Raw genomic sequence first — 12,307 nt, 5'->3', positions numbered from 1 at the left:
TTTTTGGTCATCACCAAACACATACACATTTATAGACGTCTACCGTTTGTTTTTTATTCATTTCAGTTCCATTATCAATTGTTTCTTTTTTTTGAACCACTACTACTACTACTAACCACTACTACAAGAGAAAGAATATTCTGAATTATTGAAAAAAAAGCAAGAACAACAACAACAACAACAGCAAGAAAACAAAAAAATTCTAGTCGTATTCTAGACTTTGGACTGTTGAAACCGAACGAAAATTGAATTGAATTGAATTTTTTTTTTTTTTTTTTTTTGATGCCAAAAATTTATTCGATGGTTGCAGTAAATGTTGCCGTTAGGATATTCAAGTGAAATGAAATTTTTTTGTTTTGTTTTGTTTTTCATTCAAATTAATTATTATTAAAAAAAAAAATAAAATATTGCCCATTTCCTGTGTGTGTGTTTGAAGAATTTTTTCAACTCTTTTTTTTCTCATCATCAAGATGATCGGCATTTCATTTCATCGTGTTCTGCATAAATTGTCTTTGTAAAGGATTTCATTCTCGAGGGCAATATGAAAATGAAATTTTTTTTTTTTTGGTTCCATTCTGGAATAATTGAATAATTGAAATGAATGAAAAAAACCAAATTTCTCATTCCATTATTTCGTCTCCAATAATCCAGGTTTTTTTTTGTCTTTCACATCCATATTTCATCGATATTCCATTATCATATATGATGATATCAGACAACAAATATTGGTTTTTTTTCTCTTTTCGGATCCAGTGATGAACCAAAAAAAAAAAAAAATCCAATCAAATGATCCTCCTTGTTTCACTAACTGGTTGTTAATAAATATTTTATAAATTCCATTATTCTCGCTCTCTATCGCATTTGTTTCCATTGTTTCATCATCATCATCCATCTCATTTCAAGAAATAAAGAGAAAAAAAAAGTTTTTTTCCAATTCTGATTGCAACATTTTTCATCATCATCATCGTTTGTCTTTGATCAACTTTTATCCATCAAAACTTTCAAAGTTTTTTTTGATTTGTTTGTTATTCTGTGCTGCTTCTACTACCTTGATTATTACTACACAACTCATATTTGTCACTTCCTTCCGGCTGTTGTTGTTGTTTTTTTTACTTCCAAATATTTGCTGTGCTTATGTGTGTGTGTGTGTGTTTTGTGAAATTTAACATTTTTTCCATAAGCCAATTTTGTGTGTAGTTTTTCCATATTTCCAGTGTTTATTCTGTTGTTTGTGTGCTGTTTATGTTTTCATCATCATCATCATCATCATCAGCACAAATGGTCATTTGGAATCACAACTAAAATACAGGTAAAGATCCGGAATTTATTTTTTTTGTTTTGGTTCTCTATTTCTCTACTGATTATCATTTAATTTTTTTTTCAACTTCACTTGATCAATATTCAATTATCGATGATCAATAATCCATTACATTGATAGAGAGATATGTGAGAAAACAAAAATTCTGCACACAAATTCATTCTGTTAGATGGAAAAAAAACTTTTTATTTTCCATCTTTCATCAAAGTAAAAAGAATTTAATTCAATTTTGATAATGATGGTGATTATGATGATAATGTCTGTCTGTCATTATCAGGTGTTGTTGTTGTCCATTATTGTTTTCATTATCTGATGTGTAATACAAGAGTTAATTTACCTCAATAATGGACATTATCATTATTTTATTCATGTTGACAGTGTAGAAAAATTGATTAAATGAACAACAACAACAACAATGGCTGCAATAACGATATCATTCACATATCCATGTTGTTAAAAATGCATAAACACAACGACAGAGTGTGAAAGAGATTTTATAATTAATTAATTAATTAAATTGGCTAATTAATCAAAGTTGTTGTTGTTGTTGTTTTTGTTTTTTTTTCATCGTTGTAATGATGCTAACTACACACACACACACACATACGCATATTACAGAATAAATGTGATTAAAACGCACTGAATTTTTTTTTTATAACTTGTCACCCAAAAAAAACGACAACAACAACAACGGTTAATGTGTTGGTGATAGAATTTTGGTTTTTTTCTGTGTGGTTTCCAGTAAAATAGAAAAGAGAAAGAGTTGATCCATCATCAGTTCTTCATCATTATGGATGTTAATTAATTTTTGTTGTTGTTGTTGTTGATGATGATGATGATGATGATGATAATGGGTGTGTATTTGTCACAATTTTTTTTCTATTCCTTTAATGTGTCGGTTTTTTTTAGGTGCATGCACAAGTATTTTTCCGGGTTATGTTTGGTTGAACTAAAAAAAAAAAAAAATCAAATGTGTCAAATGGCAATCGTGAATGATTAAATTGAATTGAATTGAATGATTTTTCGTTTGTTTATCTTTGTTGTTGTTGTTGTTGTTGTTGTCGTTGTTGTTGTAGTTTTTTTTTACAAAAAATTCATTTCAACATGAAATTGAATGAACAAAATTCTTCTCAAGGGAAATTTCATTTCGGTTCATTTGATTTGATTTGATGATGATCAATGATGATGATGATGATGATGATGATGATGATGAATAATAATGAAAAGAACCGGGTATGTGTGTGTGTGTGTTCCATTTGGTTTTCCAATTCATAATTCTTGATTTTCGTGATTCATGATTCTTGATGATGATGATGATGATGATGTTGTGAACATTGAGATTTTTGCTAATTTTACTTTTGATTCTCGTGTTTACTTTTTTTTTGCCATTTCCAATTGGAATTTTTTTTTGTGATTTCGAATATAGAAGAGTTCTTGAATCAGACAGACACCAATCTTCGTGGTGATTTATTTGTCGATTATTTGGAAGAATATTCAAGATTCTGTAGGATTCTCTAGTCTGTGTCTGTATGTGTGTGTGTAAGATTACAATAAATCATCATCATAATTTCGTTTATTTTTCTTGTATTTTTTTTCTATTTCCGTATTTGATGAACATTTTTTTCTGGGAACTTTTTTTTTGGGAACTTTTTTTTTCATTTATTTATTCCCTTTTCAGAAAGTTTTTTTTTATCTTTTTCCTTTAAAATTCAATCAATAAGTTTCTGTCGAATGAAAAACAAAAAAATTCTCTTTTTTTATTTGGAACCAATTATCATTGGAAAGAATTTGCCATTTGAATGAATATATAAGAAAAAATGTGACACATACGCCATAACTGTGCAATTCTTTCTTTTGATGATGATGATGATGATGATAAATTGATTGAATGAATGAATGAATATTTCACATGAAAAAAAACATGACATGAAATGAGAATATTCAAAACATTCAAAAAAAAACGATGGAAAACAAAAACGCCAAAATAGGATACATTTTTGGTACATAATACAAACAGGGATCAACAACAATAATAACACTACGGGAAATGTAGAATTTCGACAGCAGAAAATATTTCATTTTTTTTTGCAGAATTTGTTTTCTTTCGGTTTTTTGTTTCCACTTTGTATGTGTGTGGGTGTGTGTGATGCAAGGAATCAGCCAGCTCAGCAACGATGATGATGATTATGAAAATAAATAAACAAACAAACAAACAAATAATGATGACATTTGAATGAATTATTATCCATCATCATGAAGATTCTTTGATCGTATTTGAAAAAAATACAACGCACACACACACACACACACAGAATCCTTCCTTGTAACATGATACATCATCAGAATAATAATAATAATGACAACAAAAACACGATTATTCTGGAACTATGAAAGATGATTTATATATTTCATTTATATTCAAAAAAAAAAAAAAATGAAATGAAAAAAAAATTCATTCGAAAAACACAACAACATCGATTGTATACAATATCGATATTTAACGATAGTTTGATATGATACACACACACACAATCAAATCGTAATCATCAAATTATCATTCAACAACAACAAAAAAATACAGAGACAGAAAAATCATTTATTTATTTGTTTTTCAAACAAAAATCATCATCATCATCATGGTAAATAATAATTACATAGTAGCATTTGCTGTAATTATATCTATGAGATGGTGGTCATGTTTTTGTAATCATTTTTTGTTTTTATCGATACTATCGATATCTAATCTTGAAAATAATAATAATAATAATGAAAAAAATTGGCCATAATTTGTTCACATTGATTTTATGTTTGTTTGTTTGTTTTTCATCATTATATAATATATAATATCAGGATGTTCAATGTTTGCCTTTGGTTGTTGTTATATAAATAAAAGCGTATTTTTTTTCTTGTCTTTCTCACCAGTTTTTATGATGAAAGGAAATACATTGAAAAAAAAATGACACACATGATGATGATGATAAATTGAATATATCGTTTTTTGTTGTTGTTGTTGTCGTTGTTTTGTTTCCTAGGCCCTAAATATTCATTATTGGATGTGGTGGATTTTGTGTGTTAATTTATTGACGACTATTTCGACTAGGTAAACTGACTATGGTCAACTGGTGATTATGATCTTTTTATTATTGTTGTTGATTGTATCCAAAAATTTTTTTTCCCATTTGATAAAAACCACCACCACCACCACCATCCATCCAGTATAGAAAAAAAAATATTTGGCACCCATGGTTTTCCAGTTCATAGCACTTAGTTTAGTTTCATTTGTGTTGGTTTATTTTTTTTGGTCGGTTTCTGGTTTTTATTCTGGTTCACAGACATAAACACAAACAGTCCGAACAGGGCTAAAATGAGTGAAAAAAAAATAAATATTGCCCTTCGGGAATTCGTCATTCATTCACTAAACTACTGACTGTCTGTGTTTGTCTGTGAATTTCAACTTAGTTCATTTCATTATTTTTTTCCCGGATATTTGTGTGTTTTTTTTTATTATTATTTGTTCTTCTCAATCATTTTATTTCTATTAGCAATTTCAATCAATTCGAATCGATAATAATGATGATGGTGATGGTGATAATGTTTACACGAAGATAATACATTCGATATAGGCATTCACAGTAGAAAATGATCATTTTCTATTTATTTATCACTACAATATGATTGTCACTTTTGGATTCAAATTTGGAACAAATTTTTTCCGTTTTTTTTTCTTTTTGATATGCCGAAAAAAATGGCAAATCAAATTTTGACACACACACACACACACACACCATATTTGAATGACATAACAAACAAACGTTGATCCACATAATGGTTGGTCAAAAACAGAAAAATTCTGTGAAAATCATGAATCATGAATCATGAATCATGATCCGCAAAAAAAACATCATCATCATCATCATTCTCTTTAATGATGGTCGATTGTTAATTTTTTTTTTGCTGTTTGTTTGCATTCAATTTGATTCATTCAAAAGCAAATCATTTATTTCTCTATGGATGGACTGATGAAAATCCAAATGTAAAAAAAATCATCATCATCATCATCATCATCAACAATGAGACGTGCCAGATTTAAGATTTTTTTTTTCATTTGTTTCGATTCTTTACTTCACATTTTTTCAAGATTTTTATTCTTCAAGATGAAAATCTTGATCCATTATCGACAATCTACACATCAGAATAAAAAAAAAAAAAAAAAATTGAACCAGACTAATGCATGGAGTGTTTGGCACGCTGAATCGAGATTTTTATTATTATTTTTTTTTGTTCTGGCTGTATTTTCAAAATAAGAAAATAAGAAATGAAAGTCAGAAAAAAAATCAATTTAATGAGATCCAGAAGCTTCAAGAAGCAAAGAATTCCCAATTGGAATCGCACACACACACACAAATGTCTCACTGCTGATGTCGAAAAGTAGTAACGTTGCTTGAAGCTAGAAAGTGAATTTGCCAAAAAAAAAAAAAAAAAAAACACAAAAACTGTACACAGTGAATAAAACACCGAAAAAGGAAGAAGAAGAAGAATTGAAAACTAAAATTCTGAAACATATCAAAAACGAAAGCGAAACAAAACTGCATAAATTTCATCCATGAATGTATCAATATCATATTGAAAGGCAAAAAAAAATTTGGATTCAAAATTATTTCCTGTCTTCATATTTGGTTGATGAAGTTTTTTTTTCTCTTCATCGAATCATTTTCAAATATTCATTCATTCACTTATTCTTGTTGAGTGAGTGAGAAAAGAATTTTTTTTTCTTTTTGATTGAAACACTGTAGACCAGAAAAAAAATCATTCTCTTTTAGTCAAACACACACACACACACACACACAGTTAGTGAAAGTTTTTCAGTCTTGAAGATACAAGATTCTTTTGGTGGGAATATAGAATAAAAAAAAATGGAAACCATGACTGACTTATTGACTGGTGGGTGGATGGATGGATGGATGCTGCTGCTGCTGCTGTCGAATGATCTTAATGGAAATTTTCATTTTTTTCCCCTTTTCTTCGGGTTACCCAATGTGTATTGATTATCAGAAACAGTTTTTTCTGGTAGTTTGTTTGTTCGACTGACTGACTGACTGGCTGTCTGTCGGTCGGTCGGTTCGATATTGTTAATGATGATAATGATGGTACTTTTAGTTTGTTTTTTTTTGCTTTTCATTTTACTTTGCAGATTGTTGTTGTTGTTGTTGTTGTTGTCGCTGTTGTTGTTGTTATTGATGTTGTTAATATTCCGAAAAAAAAACTTCCGAATACTTTCGTTGAGCAAATGGTGAGGTTTCCGCCATTTGCCTTTTTTTTTGGCTGTTGTTTCCCCTTCCTTTCTTTCCCTCCATTTGCGATTGATTGTGTAGCTGACATTATTTTTTTTTTCTTTTCATCGGGCGTAACTTTTTTCTTCTCTTTTAGATTCTAGAAAATGTTTCCGATGTGTTTGTTAATCGATATTATCTCTCGATCAATAATATTCATTTTATATCAATATTTTTTACACTTGTGAAATTTTCACTTTCACTTTCATGCGAATCGATGATCATAGGCCGGTCGGTCATCATTATTGTTCACCGTCGTTTACCGGTTATTATTTCATCCATGTAGACGGACCGTTTATTTTTTGTTTTTGTTTTGTTTTGTTTTGTGTTGGTGCCACACCAACTGGCCAAAACAAAAACAGAATCTTGTTGAATTCTGGAAAACAAAAAAAAAAAAACAAACAAACAACAAACAACAAAAACAACAATTCAATTGATTGTTGAATAAATTTGTGATTTTGAAATCGAAAAAAAACAAAAAACAAAAAAAAATTACGATTCTCTTCCGTTCTTCATTTATGATGATGAACACACACACAAGAATCGAAAAAAAAGATTCAGTAAAAACAGAATGAAATAACCATCTGTCACCATACATACACACACACACACACCAAGTGGATCTAACAGCGTTCCATTTGTTTGGATTGTTCCTGTGCTGTTGTTGTTGTTGCTGTTGGATGTTCATTTCATTCATTTATTCTTCATTCTTTATATTTGCTGTTTTTTCCTCTTTCTCTGGATTCTTCGAATAAAGAATTGCACATGACCTTTTCTTTCATTGTTTGCTTGCCAAAGAAAAAAAAAACAGAATTTTATTTAATAAATTTCAATCTTCTTTCTTTATTTGTTTTTTTTCTGTTTCTTCCATTCGCTTATTGAAATTGGGATTTATTTCGATTTTTTTTTCTTTTCTTTGATTGAAAATTATTTATTCAAATTTTTTTTTTCGTTTTCGTCCATCACGAATCACTAGATGATGATCGCTAATCGAATCAGGCTAAAAATGATTGCAATTGACATTTAAATAATCAATTTCTTTCTTCATTTTTCAATATTCTTGTCCTGTTTGTTCATAAATCACGCACACACACACACGCACACATGGGTGAAAGGTTCATAGTGACACAAAAAAAAAATTCATCACCATCAGGCCACAGAACACAGTCAGGGGTATTACGTAATAACGATAATGAAAATGGCTGAATATATCACACATCATCATTATCAGAATCACTTTATTATGGCAAAACAGCTAGAGAGAGAGAAAGAAATTTGAAAACATGGTTGAATAAACTCACACACACACACACACACACACACACACACACACACACACACACACACACACACACACACACACACACACACACACACACACACACACACACACACACACACACACACACACAAATTCTGTATTCTTGCCCCGATTAAAATTCCAGGATCAGAAACTTTTCTAAATAAAATGAAAAAAAACGACAACATCAAAAAAACAAATTCTTTACACACATTCCATATATTCTTTTAATATACATTTGCATTTCATTCAAACAGAATTTTTTTTGTTTCATTTTCACTTTGGATTTGTAGTTTTTTTTTTAAGTTTTTTTTTGGTTGTTTCCAATTTCATTTTTATTTTAGTTTTACAACCACCACCACCACCACCACTGTCGTTAATTTAATACGATGTGATATCCGTAACAAAAAGGCCGCCACCGTTACCACCACCTCATCAGAGCTGCCTTAGTCAATTAGAATTATGCTCCCTTTCTTTGTGTCTTTATCCAAAAAAAAAAAAAAAAAACAACAACAACAGCGACAACAACAACAACAACAACAACAAAAGAAATCCAGTAAATCTTAACTATTTAGTTATCTTTATTTAGTTCATTTTCGTTAGTGAATTTTTTTTTTTTTTTTTTGGTTGTTGTCGTTCTTTTCTTTACTGTCTCTATTTATTGACAATCCGTGATTTGAATACGGTATATTTGTGTAACGAAATGGTCGTCGTCGTCGTCGTCGTCTTTGTTCCAGAATAATTTGCAGTACGCAAACACACACACACACACACACATTGAAATGGCCTGGAATTTTTTTTTTGTATTTGTAGAATTTATTCTGTTTCTTTATTCTGTTTTTTTTTTTTCATAGAAAAAAAAACCGTTTGTCATCGTTGTTGTTTGAAGTGAAATTTCATTATAAAGTTTTTTCACTAAATTTTGTTATTGAAAACATTCATCATTTTAGACTGGATTCTTGTGAAGAATTTTTTTTTTTTGCTTGTGCAGGAAAACAAAAAAAAAATTCTGGACATCATCAATAAAGAAAAAAATGGTGAGAGAGAGAGAGAGAGAGAAAAAAAAATCAATGTTCAAGTGTTCAATAATTTAAATGAATTTTTTCCACTTTCTTGCCGATTCATTTGTTATATTACATGAACAACAATATTCTGTGGTCGATTGTTGTTCGATTCGTACAAGATCGATTCATTGTTCACGTTATTATTATTATTATTCTTGCCATTTTGGAATTCAATTGAATCAAATTTCATCATCATCATCAAATTCAGTGCTCGATCCAAGTTTAGTGTATTTTTTCCTTATTCTTATTCTTCTTCTTCATACAATTCAATTCAATTTGATTGGATTCTTCTGTACAACGTATTTCCATTCGATTCAAATTTCATTTTCAATCAAACAAATCGATGATGTTGTTATTACCATTTGTTTTTTGTTTTTTTTTGTTTTTGTTTTTCAAAACGTTTATTCTATTTGCGAAACAAAAAACAAAACAGAATAATACAGTGGTACACTGGTAACGAGAAAAGAGATTCTCGTCAATCGATATATCACTGTAGCTTTTTTTCATTTGTTTGTTTCTTACAATTTGCCATTCATTTCTCATAAACGATCTACACACACACACACACACGGATCATTGCTTCATTTTAATCAATTCATTCTGTTGTTTGGTTTGTGTGTCGATGCGGTCAGTTCATTCGCCAATGTACCAGAACAACAACAACAACAAAAAACGGAAAAAATACCAAACATCATAATCATCATCATATGGATGGATAGATGAAAAATGTATTAAAATGTAGCTTTTTATTTTATATCAAAATAGGAAGTCGATTGTATACGATATATATGAAAGGATCATATACATTTCATTGAATCTTAATGAGAAATTTGGCTCAATTTTTTTTGCATTCAATTGGTTGTGATGATGATGATGATGGTGGTGGTAGTTCCGATCCAATGATGGAGCTTTTCAAAGACTGTTTTGTTGTTGTTGTTGTTGTTTCATTTATTCTTGGAATCTGGACGAAATTACTTGCTTTTTTTTTGGTCTTTGTATCTTGCTGATTCTGTATGTGTGTGGTGTGATGCTTTTTCGCTTTGATGGTTTTCTTTTGATTTTTATTTTTTTTTTTACAACAGGGTCTAATTTTCTGGGTGTCGCAATTCTGGGATACTGGAAATCTATCTGTATCAAACGGACTAAGTTTTATTTTTTTTTCTCATTCTGAATTGTTAATGTAGATGTTTTCATTGTGTGTGTGTGTGTGTGTGTGGTATGTGATCGACTGATTCTCATTTCCGACAACATCAATGATGATGATGATGATGATGATTTTTGTTCGATTTTCTCGCTTTCTTTCCACTGATGTCGATCTATTCTGGATCTCATCTTTGGCGTCATTTTTTTTGTTTTGTTTTGTTTCCAAAACATCCAAAATCGATTGCCAGTTTATTTTACAATAAACAACAAAACGGAACTAGCAAAAGAAGCAATGCAAGCGATTCTAGGTCTCAAGAATTGGACTACAGAATACGCCAGCAACAACAACAACGATGAGCAATGACAATGAAAATCTCATATGTACAATTATCTGGTGTCCAAAAAAGAAAAAAAATGATGAGAAATCAAATCAAATCAAAAAAAATTGATTTTCATGAATTCATAAATGTCAAGAATTCATCAATTGAAAAAAAATGAAATTCTCCTGGGTTCTTCTTTTTTTTTTGTTCGCCTTGTTGAACATCAAGCCATTCATTTTAGTTTTTCAAGTGAGAAAATATAGAATGAAGAAAAGAATTTAATTGAAAAAAAAAATTTTTTTTCCTTATCATCAACAGAACATTTACAATAAAAGAATGAACAAAAAAAAAACGTGAACCTAAAATAAATTCTGTCTCTCTCTCTGTCTGTGTTATCCAGAATTGTAGAGAATCTTTATATATATCCACTCATAAACATTGTTATTTGAGTGGATAAATAAAGATTCTGCAATTCTGTGATTTTTTTTTTTTTTTTGGTTTGACCAAAAATCATTCTACTGAAAGTGCGAATGAACATGAAAAAAAAAATTAATTTTCAATTTCAATGATTTTGTTGATGTTTGATAAGAATACGAAAAAAAAACAAAATGACAATGATGGTGAGAAATGATGATAACACTCAATATGATCATCATTTGAAACAAGATAATATATTTGGCCATCACATTATTGTTCAATGATAGAAAAAAAAATTGATTCTGGATTCGAAAAAATTTGTTGTTGTTGTTGTCGTCGTCTTCGTTATTCTATTTTTAAATTTTGATAAATTCTGAATTCTGTTGTTGTTTTGTTAAAACTCATCGATCCGTATGATAAGGCTAAACTTGGAAAAAATTTCCAGCAAAAAAAAAAAAAAGATCTGGTTTTGTCATCCGGAAAAAATAACGACGACGACCACGACGATGATGATGATTTTCATTTGTTTGTTTGAATTTTTTTTTTGTTCTTTTCTAATTAAAAATTATGTCCAACATTGATTCGGTGATGAAAAAAATCTAATCTTCAAATATGATCTATTTGAATGGTAGAACTGTGTGTGATGATGATGATGATGATGATGATGAATTCTTTCTCTCTATTTTGGCAATAATATTAAGTGCTTTATCATGATTCCTGTAAAGAAAAGAATTCGTGATTAGAATCAATGACACATTTGGATATGATATAGGAATGATTGAAAAAAAAAAAATTTTTTTTTTTTGTTAAACAAGAAAAATCAATTGCTTTCAATATAATACTTATCCTATCAATTGGATTGATTGATTGATTGATTATAAATAAAATGAAAATAGAAATGAATCACAATGAATGAATGAATGAATGAATGAATGAATCGCAATGAATTACAAATTGAAACTTGCAATTGCAAATTAAAATTGGAATGTAATATAAGAGATAGAATCGTCATCATCATCATGGAAAATTGAGAAACTTATCTCATGATTAATTTGTCTAATCTCTTTTTCTGTTGTAGTACCAGTAGTAGTAGTAGCATAGTATACTGGTAGTGTTTCTTTTTCTTTTTTTTTGATTGCTAAATTCTTACTCGTTGTTTTATTGGATTAGATTCTGTTCTGAATGCTAATACAAAGTCTCTCTCTCTCTCCGTGGAGATGAAACAATCTTGAATAAATGAAACAAAACAGAATGAATCCTTTTTTTCTGTTTAATTTTCGATTATGAAAAAAAAAACATTTGGCTACTACCACCTACTACTACTACAAACACACTGAAAGAATTTGGTTCATTACAATTCTATGATGATGATGATGATCATGATCATGATATCAGTTTTCATTTTCAATTTCATT

The 12,307-nt window shown here is 29.4% G+C and overlaps 1 protein-coding gene across 1 annotated transcript in view; it reads left to right on the top strand.

Annotated features, from left to right (window-relative positions):
* Positions 1–204: 204 nt before the first annotated feature.
* LOC124497742 (uncharacterized) overlaps positions 205–12,307 on the top strand; it is a 49,475-nt gene continuing 37,372 nt past the window's right edge. The window contains exon 1 of the mRNA XM_075733834.1: positions 205–1,309. The gene's annotated coding sequence lies outside the window, so the exon portion shown is untranslated. The remainder of the gene's footprint in view (positions 1,310–12,307) is intronic.

The sequence above is a fragment of the Dermatophagoides farinae genome, chromosome 9, assembly GCF_024713945.1.
Source record: "Dermatophagoides farinae isolate YC_2012a chromosome 9, ASM2471394v1, whole genome shotgun sequence".
Taxonomy (NCBI): Eukaryota; Metazoa; Arthropoda; class Arachnida; order Sarcoptiformes; family Pyroglyphidae; genus Dermatophagoides; species Dermatophagoides farinae.
Note: the sequence above shows the minus strand (reverse complement) of the source record. Positions and strands in the feature narration are given on the sequence as shown.